At 31.3% G+C, this 11,502-nt stretch overlaps 1 long non-coding RNA gene and 2 other non-coding genes across 3 annotated transcripts; 2 read left to right on the forward strand and 1 right to left on the reverse strand.

Moving 5' to 3' along the window:
- The first annotated feature begins 5,557 nt into the window (after nt 1–5,557).
- Trnar-ucu (transfer RNA arginine (anticodon UCU)) lies at nt 5,558–5,630 on the forward strand. Its single transcript has one exon. It is a non-coding gene; the product is annotated as a tRNA-Arg (tRNA).
- Nucleotides 5,631–8,911: 3,281 nt separating this feature from the next.
- Trnar-ucu (transfer RNA arginine (anticodon UCU)) lies at nt 8,912–8,984 on the forward strand. Its single transcript has one exon. It is a non-coding gene; the product is annotated as a tRNA-Arg (tRNA).
- A 137-nt stretch (nt 8,985–9,121) lies between these two features.
- Nucleotides 9,122–9,807, reverse strand: LOC128158420 (uncharacterized). Its single transcript, XR_008239982.1, has 3 exons — nt 9,686–9,807; nt 9,492–9,562; nt 9,122–9,320 (listed from the first exon to the last, which is right to left on the reverse strand). It is a non-coding gene; the product is annotated as an uncharacterized LOC128158420 (long non-coding RNA).
- Nucleotides 9,808–11,502: the final 1,695 nt, after the last annotated feature.

Below are 11,502 nucleotides of genomic sequence, written 5' to 3' on the forward strand. Positions count from 1 at the left end.
TGAAGTGTAGGTGACGCCATAGTCATGGTTTCATAGTAGTACGTCAATGCTTCGTATACGTATGTGCTTTTTTCTTTTGTATATTCAGTAGTTTTTCGAAGTAGTTCATAGTATAGTCATTCATCTAGTACTCAAGAGTTCATGTGGGGGGTATATGGCATTAACACTCCATATATACAGGCAATATTCGTAATATATGTAGATGTGAACAGCCATGATCTCTTTAACATGTGGCCCCAGTTTTAAATCTAGATAAAAGTTTTGTAACTTCACTCCGATCAAAGGGCGTATTTGAATTGTCAGTAATGTCCGTGTGTTTGTTTGATTACTGTTATTGTACACAAATGTTCCATTAGGCAAATTTCAGAAGTATATAAATGTCTTTAAATCAAAAATAATTCTATTGCAAGGAACGATAATTGAACATATTTTAAAATCTGATGTAATCATTGGTGACACCCGTATTGGAGGCGATTGTTTATTAATATACAGGTACATATATACACATATCAATCGTTTTGTGAACAGATTTAAAGGTATGTATTTGCCAACGGGACTAGATAACAATTAATCTTTTTAAAATGTATATTTATGTTTTAACTTTGAAGCAGTAATTGCGCATGAAAATGATTTTATCGATCCGAATCTACTTGTCATTATGAGGTATATGTATTCATCATAATAACTCTAACTTTTTTGATTACGTTTAGTTTATTGGTTGGATAATGGTGAACTTATTTACGCACATTTATGCATATGCATGGAATTTAAAAAAAAAAATAATCACACTTTTTATTGCGTTCATATCAATTTTTTATAGCAATAAATAAATAAATAATTTCATTTCCGCTTATGAACCAAAAATATAATTATATAAGCCATGCCATAAAATTTACCATGCCAAGAAACACGTTGACTTGTATTTATCCATTAGATGGATGGTTGACTCTATACACATGGACGTTCTTTTTGCAAGATTTTACTCGCAGCTTTCCTTGTGGGGAATTGTTACCAAAAAAATTGTAAGTAACTTTATATACAGTATAACCATGAACATTTTAACTTTATGTCTCTGTTCTATGATTTAGTCTGCAGTCATAATTGATATCTATCTAGAGTCAGTGTCTTTATTTTATTACTTTCATTTTATGCGTTTGTATCATTCAGTACCGTAGCGTAATAGAGGCAAATGCCTCACGTTTGAAAAACGACCAATTCTTTTTAAACAATGTTTATTCGATGAAATGGTAGTGAAGCTCTGAACCCACTGAAGTAACTGTTATTAAGAAATTAAATTAGAGAAACTGACATGAATTATACAAATCTGAAAGTTGACCATACAAACGTCGGTCTCCATATCAGAGTACTATATTCTTATGTCTTCTTCAAGGTTGAGACATATCTATCTGAAACATCTTGCTTATACCATATCTTAAAGGGTGCACCTTAAGAATAAACTATGCCCAAATTTGACAATTTTGTTCTTTGAAGACCAGAAGAAGGATGTTGAAATCCCATCTGTGTGTTCGAGGCTATAAATCCCACACAATGCAATCTGCAGTTAATAAGATAATAATAAACCCCTGGAATTTTTTTGCAATGCAAAGAGAAAAAAGACAATGGTAGGGTTCCACTTGTTACATACAATCACTCCGTCCTAGAAAACTCAGAAATAGTTAATAAAGCGAGACTTGATAATCCAATGCCTAATAATGGCAATAATCTTGTGGAAGTTGCATTTTATGCAAGAACAGTACCATCCTCACAATGCCAGGAGTCCTGAGTCCACTCCACTGAGTCTACGGCCACGAGTGGACTCAAGACCCCTGACATTGTGAGAATGGCACAGTACTGACATGGAAAGACTTACATAGGTAAATTTTGCAATAAAAGAAAAAAATAATAAAATAAGCTGCCTTTTCACCCACATGGAACACCAAAAGTTATCTTTTTCTTGTTTAAATATTTTTTTTTTCATTTATTTTACTCCATTTTTGTCATCGAGGTTTTTCTGTGCTTTTTTGCAATAGAACTTTTTTAATTTCTTGTTTGAAATGATGATTATAATCATGTATTGCAAAACATGTTGTGCCTTTTGCTTCAACTTTAAAAGGGGTTCGGTGTGGCAGTGTCTTATTAATTTAACCTGAGGTAAAAGTGAGTTTTTCTTAATACTATTTGTCTTCTCCAGAACCAATGGACCAAAGTTAAGAAAGAATGAAAATAGATGGGGATGTTTTCAAAAATTCTTCTCAAAGCCAAAACTATGATTCATGTTTAAATTTAAGTTTAATATGCTTCCTGATAATGGGAAGAATTAACATTTTAACTATAAATGTGTCAACTGTAAACTTAAGTTACTTTAAATGGAGGTTAGTTAAGAATTCTTAATTATTTTTTCATGCAATCAGGATGGGGAAAGAATGGAACCATATTATATGTATATACACTGTGGTATACTGTTGTTACCTGCGCTGATTGCACAATAACAATTAATATTTACAGTCCGCGTAGCGCAGTGGATAGCGCTGTGGTTCTAATCCAGAGGTCGTGGGTTCGAATCCCACCGTGGATGATGTTTTGTTAAATAGGGCTGGATGGTCATTGCCGTGTTTAGATTGTATTGATATCCTTTAGAAGAAGAGCTCTGGATATCCATAATTTATATAGGAAAAAACTGTAATTTAAATTTTTAAAAATACAAGATTTTTTTTTTTACTAAATACAATTTGATAGCTTTATATATCATATATAAACGTTAAGGTATATCTAATTGGTAATATGTCTATAATCAGTAAGAATAGTCGTCGGACTTGCATAGCTACATACATATTTTGGAGATTTAAAAATCTAAAAAAAAATATGAATGAGGTTCATTTGTGTCCTCTCTACAACCATTTGTTGAGAAAAAGTTTGAATTTTGCTCATTTAAGTGGTAACTTTGCCTAAAAATAGGGTACCCTATTTTTATCAGTCGGCATGGGATCTATTTTTGGAACAAAACAAATCCAGTCTATACATATAACTCCTGTGTCTATGGAGACACATTGACGTTATATTATCATAGAAAAAATAAATCTCAGTTCTAAACAATATATCCGTTTTGAATTTAATATACATCTCTATACCTGTCCCATGTTTGTTTTATTGGGATTTTTTTTAATTCTTTAAGTATAAATTAAACTAAATTCTTTTTAGAAGTGGGATAGGGGATAAAAAAAAAGCGATTGTGCTAAACTAAAAAAATAGACATCTTATTTCAATGAACCTTCATAGACACATACAAATATATCTTATGTTTTTTAGGCCCATTTTAAGAATAGGGTACCTTACTTTGAGACAAAGTTACAACTTAAATTAGCAAAATTCAAACTTTTTCTCAACAATTGGTTGTATAGAAGACACCAATAAACCCCCTTCATATTTTTTCCGACTTTTAAATCTTCAAGATAAGTCTGTAACTTTGCAGTTCCACGGCTGTTCTGACTGATTAAAAAGGCATTGTCCTGTTCTTGTATGCATACGTTTTAAACAAAACGATATGTAGGACATTTTTATTGCGTTTTTATCTTCTGGCATCCTTTTTGGCCAGTTTTGGGCAGAAACTTTACAATCTTATCCTCAAATGTACAAGATGGCCGCACATCCCCCTTAACGTCATCATTGATATAAAAAAAGACGTCATTTTGACTGGCACTCTCTTTAAATTTGTTGTGTTTTTATAAACAACGCCCAATTTTCAAAACCTTATGAAAGTTTGTGAAATTTGTTGCGTGAAAATTTACATCATATACATTTATAAAAATGCATTTGATTTTTGTGAGAAATAAATTGAATCAAAAGTTATTCGAAGAGTAAATGGTATCAGATATTCTGGGGTATCCTTTACTCAGACGATAGTTGCAAATAGTCATTTTCTTTTTAATAAGGACACATTTATCTTTATGATATGTAAATGACAACTCTGACCTGCAGTTTGTTCCTTTACTTATTTGAATTAAATTGGGTAGGCTTGAGACTACTTGATGACGAAATGATCATTTTCTTAGACGGTCAAAATTTTTCTCTCATTGACATAGAATAATGCAATTTGAAGATCTAGTTGTTTCCGTGTTCTTGGAAGTTTATGTATATACATATATATATATATACATCCTTCAATATTTAGCTGGTTTGAGTAATTTGTATCAACACTTTTTGAATATCAAATTCTATGATATCGCTTTATAGTTGATTGGTTTTTAGTTCATCTGATCAATAATGATAATGCATAGCCATAACATGTTAAAAAAACACGTTAACATGTATTTGTCCACTAGAAAGTAAAAGTACAGGTGACGTCATAAGCATGGGGGTGCCTATGGTAGAGTTTTATTTGCAGCTTTCCATGAGGAGGAGTTCTATTGCAACAACTTACAAATGTAAAGTAAAAGGTTGCGAACTAGACATGAGCATTGAAACATAGAACACTGTGCCGGATAATTATGCCAATACCAGGGTGGCAATTTTGCACCCTTCTAAGCTGCATATATCGAAAAATTCAAGTAGGCCTATGCCAAATGATAGATCATTGCTTAAAGAGTTTACAATCAACTTTGTCAACATTGTATCTCACCTCACTTCATATGGGAATTTCAATTCCCACAGGATTTGATAAATCCGATAGGAAATCTTAATTTCCTATAGGAAAACTTCCTGTCTGAATCAAATTCTTACAGGAAGTACCATTATTCTATAGGAAATATAATTCTTGTAGGATTTTTCGACAATCCTAGAGGATTGTCAATATCTTCTGTAGGAGAATCATATCTCCTATGGGAATTATCATTTTTCTATGGGATATATATTTTTAAAGGTTAATATCTCACCTGCCAGGTGAAACACACTGAAAAAAGTGGCTATATACTAATTATACAATGGTCTATCATTTTGTGTAGATGCGCTTTTCCGAAACTGCATCTTACGCAGGTGCAAAAATGCCACCTTGGCACTGGCATTATTATCCGGCACAGTGTTATAGGTCAAAGAGTTAAAACTTTTATCAAAGTTTATAGCCATAATTGATATTCAACTGTATACAGTGTCTTTATTTCATTGCTTTTGATTAATTGTCATTATATCATTTCCAGATCGCCCGATCATGAGCCAAGAATAAGAGCTTTATTGATTCATTTTAGTCCGGCGTCCGTTAATTACCTTAACCTTTTTTTCTCCAAGGCCATTGAACCAATTTCAACTTTGGTTAGATACATTCTTAAAGGAAAGGATTTGATTCAAGGATATAAATAAGAATGGTTTAAAATATTTCTCTCAGAAACAAGGAGTTTGTGAAATAAGTATTTTCTAGATATATTTATTTTAACCCAAATAAATATATACAAATGCTCCTGATGATAGGTAGATTTGAATTTAAACGCTTTAAATGTTGACATTTTAAAAGGTTTAAATTTGTCTATGATTTGAGGATTGGGAGAGAATATATTCTATGTATATTTTTATTATTACATAGTATATTGTTGTTACCTGTGCTCATTGCGCAATATTAATTAACTAACATGTCCGCGTAGCGCAGTGGATAGCGCGCTGGACTTCTAATCCAGAGGTCGTGGGTTCGAATCCCACCGTGGATGTTAATTTTTCTATCAAAATCCAACACCTTTTTAGAAAAGCAAGGTAATGTGACCATTGTGACACTTTAATTTCTACACAACTTTACAAAAGATATACAAACTTTTGCACATATTTACAAATAAACTGGTTATATATCATGATCAAAATTAGTAGCAGAATTATATAAGCCTAATCTGTTAATCTGTGGATAACAGATTCTTATAGCAGTCTTATGTACTTGTATCATCAATGGCAAAAGTCGTATAAATGGTTACTAGTTATAACACCGATTTGATACTATATCGGTACTTACTAGTAATGTTTCTAATTAAGGCTGCAGTTGCAAATAATAATAGTTTCATCAATATAAACACACTATTGCTTATATGTATGACAACCTGAGTCTTTTAATCATTTCTTTTTCTAATTCTTTGAATTTGGAGAATCAAATATGCACAAAAATAAACGCATTTTTGTGCATATACATTGTACATATCTAAGATCCTAAATCTGAGGTTGGTTTGCAATTTTTTTTACCTTGGGGGGAAACCGGGTATTGCCTATTGATACATCAATTTTCATTATTCATAATTCACGCTGTCTCTTTAAAAAAGAAGAACAAGTTGGATTAGCAAAAATAATTTGAGACCGATGTCATTTGACATAAAACAATCATGGATGATCAGACCTCTCCCTCCATCCCGTGATGCCTACAACATAAAATTACGTTAAAAGGTTTACTTACATGTATATGTACCTTACTTGTATTAGCACGAGTTGTCCTATTCATTTGCTGATATCGTTCGATTATCACTCCTTGCATAATATTTCTCATTAATCGTTGAATCATTCATTCTGAAAATAATTTTTTTTATAATTACCATGCAAGTAAATACACCAAAGACCTATTCTGTCGCTGTGAATTGCACTTTATGACATTTGTCTGTACATCTACAAAACACAATGTAATAGAGTGATGTATATTCCAAACTCTGAAACTCATTTAAAATGCCATAAGTTGAAGGTGGGTATATATATTGTGCAATATTCATAACCATCTGGAGTGGTATTTAACCATAAGAGAAAGTTCTAGAGGTAAGGTGTGTAGAATGGATCTACTCGCATGAGGGTTGTTATGATCCTCTTCATTGCACCTCTTACGGTCTGACAGCCACTTCATTTTCACAAATATATATTCCTCATCAGCAAATATTCCAACGTTTTTATACAGTCATGTATATGTGTTCGTTGGCTCATTGTCTGAGAACAACAGTCATGGAATATAAAAACTAACATTACAGGTACAGATTTCTTGCATAAAGTATCTCCCATTGACTAAAGGTATTTAGACTTCAGTCGGCCTTTTTTATATATTTAATTTTTAATATTCTTCAGTTTTTAACTGTAAACAACTGAAGGATGAAAGATTTCCTGTACATTGCATTTGATTCTCTTAAAGGCGAGTTTGTGTCTTTTGATAAGAGGAGATTCTAGGTGATGATGATTCTGTTATATATGGTGTTAAATGGTAATGGATTTTTTTCTTTTAAAATGATTATAATTGATCTGGAAAGTTTGGGAGAATAAATTTTCATTGTTTTCATACCAAAGAAATACTTTAAAAACATTTTTTAAAGAAATAAAACACTCAGACAATTTTTAATATTTATCTTTTCATGTGCTGAATAGCATTAAAAACTTGGCGTTCTTTGTTTATTTTTCGATAGTCCGAGATAATTTTTTTAATTCGCATTAACTATGCGGGTTGTTAACAAGACTAGTACTACCGCGAGATTGTAACAAATATAATTTCAATCAGGTCATTCAGGGTGAATATCATAAATTCTACAATAATAGGGAAAATGGAAATTAGTATGCACCGTACTTAATAAATGCGTGAGTTATTCAAAATTATTGAATTAATCAACTCAAAGAACTAGCAGCTGAGTAAGAGCTATTAACATATCTAGGATATAGCGGTTAGCTCAGCCCCTGCGATTTGGACAGCATTGGATATACCATATTGCTATACGTGCTGTGTACGCAATTTGAACTGTGATTTCATTGCAATATGTGACACCTTGTAATGGCAAATTCAAGTTATCTTTCATCTAATCTAATTTCTTTCTAATTTTAAAAAATCAAGAACATTTTACAATTTTTTTTTTACGGAATGAAATTGTTTAACTGTCTAAAAGGCTGAATATTGCCCTTTGTTAGACTATCAAGATGGATTAACATACCTGGAAAAAGTCACTCAAATTAACCGTAATATTTTTTATTATGAAAGATATAATGACAAAAAACGGTACATATGTCAAATAAGCAAAAATTTACGCAATGAAATGTACATTGAAGTAGAAATTGTGCATTTTTTCGCATGATTACCTTACGTCAAGTTGTTTATCATTCATAGAGCTGCAATTTTAAATTGAGTTAATTTTACTTATACGTACTATAAACTATAGATGATTGTTTTGATTGCCATGATTTCTTTTTTGTTTATTTCTGGTTGTGGGTGTTATTAGCTTTTGTTTTTGTTTTTTGTTTTGATTTTCTTTTGGGGGATGGGGTGGTGGTTTTACATGTGGTGTTATTTTGTTTTTTGATCTAATCTCATTTCATAAGTATATTGTTATAAAAATTTTATGGCCTCTAACGTTTTATCAACATTTTGCCATTGATAAACGAAATACAGTGATGCCATCGTTGACACGAAATAGTAAAGTGAGGATAGAATTACCCAGTTGGGCTCTATTGCACAAAGATCTGCATCTGAACAAACTGAATATTCAAATATAAGTTTGCTTTGATCAATGTACATCAATGGGGGGTTTTTTGGAGGGGGGTGCTTTTATTTTGCAATATTTATTCTTTTTTGTTGGTTTTTTTTTTTCGTTGTTGGTTTTTGTTGGATTTGTTTGTTGGGGGGGGGGGTGTCTTCTTCAGACCTACTAAAACAAATTCAACAAAACCAATCTTGTTTCAAATAGATAAAAAAAGAACAAATCAATATTATAAAGGCGTTCTAAAAATTTCTTCTCAACACCAAAGAGTTTCTTAAACTAGTGACCTTACCTGCATAATAATATATTTTACCAATTAAAATATGACATAACCTAGTTTCTTGATGATAGGAAGAGTTAGAATAACAAGTTTTGAATTGGTTGGTATTTTAAAAGGTTCATTCATTTATGCTATTGGAATGAAGATGAAAATAGAACTATGTTGTCCGTATATCCATATGTCTTATAATTTACTGTTACCTGTGCTGATTGCACAATATCCACAGGTGTATCATGTCCGCGTAGCGCAGTGGATAGCGCGCTGGACTTCTAATCCAGAGGTCGTGGGTTCGAATCCCACCGTGGATGATGTTTTGTTTTGGGTTTTTTTTAAAATACAAGTACCAGACATTTTTTTCCAACAAATACATTTCTAAAAGTGACTTTTTTAAATTCATACGCGACATTTACAAAAGATAGACCAAGTTTTGTCATTTTAACGATAGAACAATCTATTTAGTGCAAGAACTACGCTTAAAAAATTTTATGCATTAATTTTCAATGTAATAAATCATACTTTTCGTAATAAGTGGAAAAGCCAGTTGCATCTGATAAGAATTAAGTTTCTCTATGTAGAAAAAAGGGCCAATGTCGGTAAAAAAAAATATGGATGAATTGGTCCCTCCTTCCCGCGTTGCCACATGCCTGCAACATATAACAAGTTAATACGAGAATAGCTTACTTTTCTCACCTATTTGTCTATCAGCAAGAGTTGTCTAATTGCATTTAAAGTGCCGTTTGATTATCGCTCCTTTCACAATATTTCTCATTGATTGTTGAGTCATTAATTCAGAAAGTTAATCATATTACAACTACCATCCAATAAAATGCATCAAAGCCCGATTCTGTCTCAGTGATCTGCACTGTATGGTTTGCTGTCTGTACACCTAGAAAACAAAAGTAATAGAGTGGCGTATTTCGAAACTCTTGAACTCATATTAAATATTTTAGGTTAGAGGTAAGTATATATATAATGCAATATTCATAAACAATTTGGAGTGGTAACTAACCATGAGCAAACGTTCTTGAGGGTTGGGTGTTGCGATTCATTCTTTAGGTCTGACATCCACTTCTTTTACATAGATACATGTATGTTCCACATCAAAAAAGTGTGCGCAAGTTTATATACTTGTTCGTAAGCGTACAGTTATGGGGTTAAAGTCCCTTGACACACTTATAATTTATTTTATGGATCGATAAAGAAATATATTTGCATTCAGTGTATATTTCGCTATATGTTTGCATTGGAAATCTGCGACGTTCAATCTCCTTCGAATGCACTTAGCTAATTCATGCACCATGAGCACAAATAAAAACGTAATCATGCGTTTTGATTGTATTTATTATTGACTGATCAAATTAAAAGATTAAATGAAACGTTCAGGCAAATTTACATAACCAATATGATACGTACTTTTTAAAAAATATTCATAAATTCTCACACCAAGCGATGCAGACAAATTATCAAACCGCTAACGCTAACTGTCTTCAATTTGTCTAAGTTTAGTTCAGTCTAATTTCACAGAAAACCCATTTAATGGTACATGAAATACATGAAAAAATAATCTACATATATACAATAAAGTTGTACATGTAAAAGTGAAAAAAAAGTAACTGGGGCGAATAAACAATTTGGTTAATTTTTGTAGTAAACAAACACAATTTTCTAAATGTTGTATAGTTATTTGAAGACATGATTTCACAAAATGTTTAGTATAAGGAGGAGAACAGTAATCTGTAGCTAAAAACTGATCTCGTTATGCCATTTTTGTAAAACCTGATCTCTGAACCTTTGGTTAATAGTTGTGTTAATCCAATTGATGTTATAATGGTATGATTCATGATCACACCATACATTTGAAAGTCTGCAATTGTCTAAAATACTTTATAGAGTATAGCCATAGATTTTGTATTTGTCCTTTATCAAAAAAGTATACGTACATACATATATGTAATTTTGCCTAACTTATTTTCACTTTTATTGATAATGTTGACCCAAAATGAAACCACTCTAGTAAAAATAGTGTTATGTACAGAGGAAATAGTCCACCATATACCATGTAACTAGATGTTCAGCTTTTCAAATTAAGTATATGTTTTAAATATTTTAAATGGACACGTTCAATAATGTCAATAGTTTCATAACCCTAGACTTCAAATACATACAATAAAACTAGTACAACAAGTTTATCAAATAAATCTAATTAAAAGGTAAAGTTTTTATTTACCTTATAACTACGAACATGGATTTCTGTGCTTGCTCAAATAGTCGGGTTTTTATTTTATTTTTTGCTTTAAAAATGAACTTGTTCTTTAAAAAAAACGAAAACCAAGATAAATAAATTTCTATAAACTATAACTGGTCATTATTAACCATTATAAGTAAAGACATGTTTGGGTTGACGACCTTTAGAAAATATAACGATTTTTTTACTAATATTCACAGTGCGTTTTCACTTATCACAATATTTATAAAATTCGTTTAGGGCAAATTAAATCATCTGCGGACTCGGCCAAACAAAACACAGTTGAATACACCGCCTGGTGTATTAAAGAACCGCCAACATCCTAAAATAAGCATTCAATGCTCAGATGATTTATATATATATATATATATATATATATATATATATATATATATATATATATATATATATATATATATATATATATATATTCCCAAATTCTTTTTATAATTCGTATTTTTTTAACTATGCACGCTGATAACAAGACATACTATCGCGAGATTGCAACAAACATGATTTAAGGTGTCATATCCCTCTGCTACTTATTTAACCATAGATTTTCTTTTTTAAATTTCATATTG

This window comes from Crassostrea angulata, chromosome 8 (assembly GCF_025612915.1).
Source record: "Crassostrea angulata isolate pt1a10 chromosome 8, ASM2561291v2, whole genome shotgun sequence".
Taxonomy (NCBI): Eukaryota; Metazoa; Mollusca; class Bivalvia; order Ostreida; family Ostreidae; genus Magallana; species Magallana angulata.